Raw genomic sequence first — 2,169 nt, forward strand, 5'->3', positions numbered from 1 at the left:
CACAAAGATATCACAAACACACTGCAATACACCTGCAGACTACACCATTGTAGGTTAGAAGTAGAACTTTTCTACAGAAAAGGTGTCATGTTGTGGTATTACTTTAAAGCTGGATGTAAGTGTTAGCTTCAAAATTCATTGGACACGTCCTCCACGATAAACCAGTGAGAATGTACTTTAGCGTACACAGAAACAGAAGCAAGGTATTCTAAAGGAGACTGACCATTCCACAAGACACCAGCATATTTAAGAACAAACAATGGATATTTTATTTTGCTAAACATGCAAATTCCAAGTGGGACGTTGAAGGTAGGTGAACATTTCACTTTGTCCAGTGTGTTGAACAGAAGAACACAGATCCTAGTGTATTCTCCAGCTTGGTCACTTCTCCAGCCACTGAGCTCTGCACATGGTCCATCTCCACTCAGTTGAGCACACTACTGAAAAACAGACCACAACCGCCACAAAGCATGTCTCTCTGCAGACACCGACACCCAGACACAGCCTGCACACAGCAGACATATCTGCAAACTGCTACCTCCCAACCCAAGTTCCCAGTCAGCTGCGCGGCTGTGCAGCAGACTCAACGGCTGCGCAGGTGGGGAGAGCAGCCCCTTTCTTGGCCCAGCCCAGCCCTGCCAGAGATGCCAGGGAGAGGAGCCCCTGCCCCGGCCTGGCCAAGCCCTGCCAGAGCTGCCAGGGAAGAGATGCCAGGGAGAGGAGCCCCTGCCCCGGCCTGGCCAAGCCCTGCCAGAGCTGCCAGGGAGGGGAGACCCCGCCTTGGCCCAGCCCAGCCCAGCTCAGGCCCGCTGGAGCTGCTGCAGCCGGGGAAAGAAGTCTCTCACCCAGCCCCGAGCTGCTGCAGTGAGAGAGGGTTGGGGGAAGTCTTCTCACCACAGCCCTGGAGCAGCCTTCACCCCAAACCCCTCATCCCTAGCCCCACCCCAGAGCCCACACCCTCAGCCAGAGCCCTCATCTCAACCCTCTGACCCAGCCCTGAGCCCCCTCCCACACTCTTAACCCCTTGGCCCCACCCCCACCCCCTTCATATTGGTGCACCTAACAAAATTCATTCCGCACATGGACATAAAAAATGAGAGGGAACATTGCCCCAGAGATTTCAGTGCATGCCCTGGAGAGCAGCCTTCTGTGAAACGATGTTGCCAGTGAAGGCCTGGCTGTATGTCCCGTTCAACAGGAGTGGGATTGGGTCCTTTGTACAGGGACAGAGAAGGCTGACAAAGCAGGACACAGAGAGAAAAATAAATAGAGCCAACAGGCAAATGGCCTGATTCTGATGTCACAAGGTTTAACTCCACTAGCTACAGTGAAGCTACTCCTGATTTAGCCTAGTCAGAGACACCAGATCAGGCACAAAGTTTAACGCCTCCCCTGGATATTCAAGGAAGGCAGAGAATTCAAACGTGCTCTGGGTCCCTAATAGCTTTGGAGAGTCACGGAGGAACAGAATGATACTGGAGTAGGAAGGGAAGGTTCAAAATGGGATTTAAAAGAGCTATTGCAACCCCAGAACCCAACACTGCTGTCAGACACTCTCCTGCAATTCCTCTGGCGTCAGGGGCAGTGGCACCCCTGCATCTAAGAGCAGAACTGGGTCCTGGATCAGCCTTTAAAATATTACTGGGGTACTTACACCCCTTCTTCTCTTAGGAGTGCCAGGAACTTTCTCACACGATACTCAGGATCCATCTAGACACAAAACAAAGATGAAGGATGGTCACTAGCAGCAGGCGTGGATTTACCAAGAACAAGTCATGCCAAACCAGCTTCATTTCCTTCTTTGACCAGATAACTGATTTGGTGGAAAGAAGAACTGTGGCGGATATAATACACCTGGATTTCAGCAGGCTTTTGACACAGTCCCACATAACTCTCATAAACAAGCTGGAGGAATGTGGGCTAAGTAGAACTGCCATGAAGTGGACACATAATTGGTTAAACAACTGCAAACAAAGAGTAACTATTAATGGAATGATGTCAGATTGGAGGGAGGTCTCAAGTAGGGTTCCACAGGATTCTGTTCTGGGCCCAGTGTTCTTTAGCATCTTTATTAATGACCTGGATGTTGGACTAGAGACCACACCAATCAAAGCTGCAGATGACACAAAGCTGGGGAGGGAGCTACAGACACTTTGGAGGAGAGAGTTA

General features: G+C 50.5%; 1 long non-coding RNA gene across 1 annotated transcript; it reads right to left on the reverse strand.

Moving 5' to 3' along the window:
- Positions 1-245: 245 nt before the first annotated feature.
- On the reverse strand, positions 246-1,752 carry LOC142046077 (uncharacterized). The gene is made up of 2 exons (XR_012654985.1): positions 1,655-1,752; positions 246-440 (listed from the first exon to the last, which is right to left on the reverse strand). It is a non-coding gene; the product is annotated as an uncharacterized LOC142046077 (long non-coding RNA).
- Positions 1,753-2,169: the final 417 nt, after the last annotated feature.

Source organism: Chelonoidis abingdonii, unplaced genomic scaffold (assembly GCF_003597395.2).
Source record: "Chelonoidis abingdonii isolate Lonesome George unplaced genomic scaffold, CheloAbing_2.0 scaffold2787, whole genome shotgun sequence".
NCBI classification, from domain to species: Eukaryota; Metazoa; Chordata; order Testudines; family Testudinidae; genus Chelonoidis; species Chelonoidis abingdonii.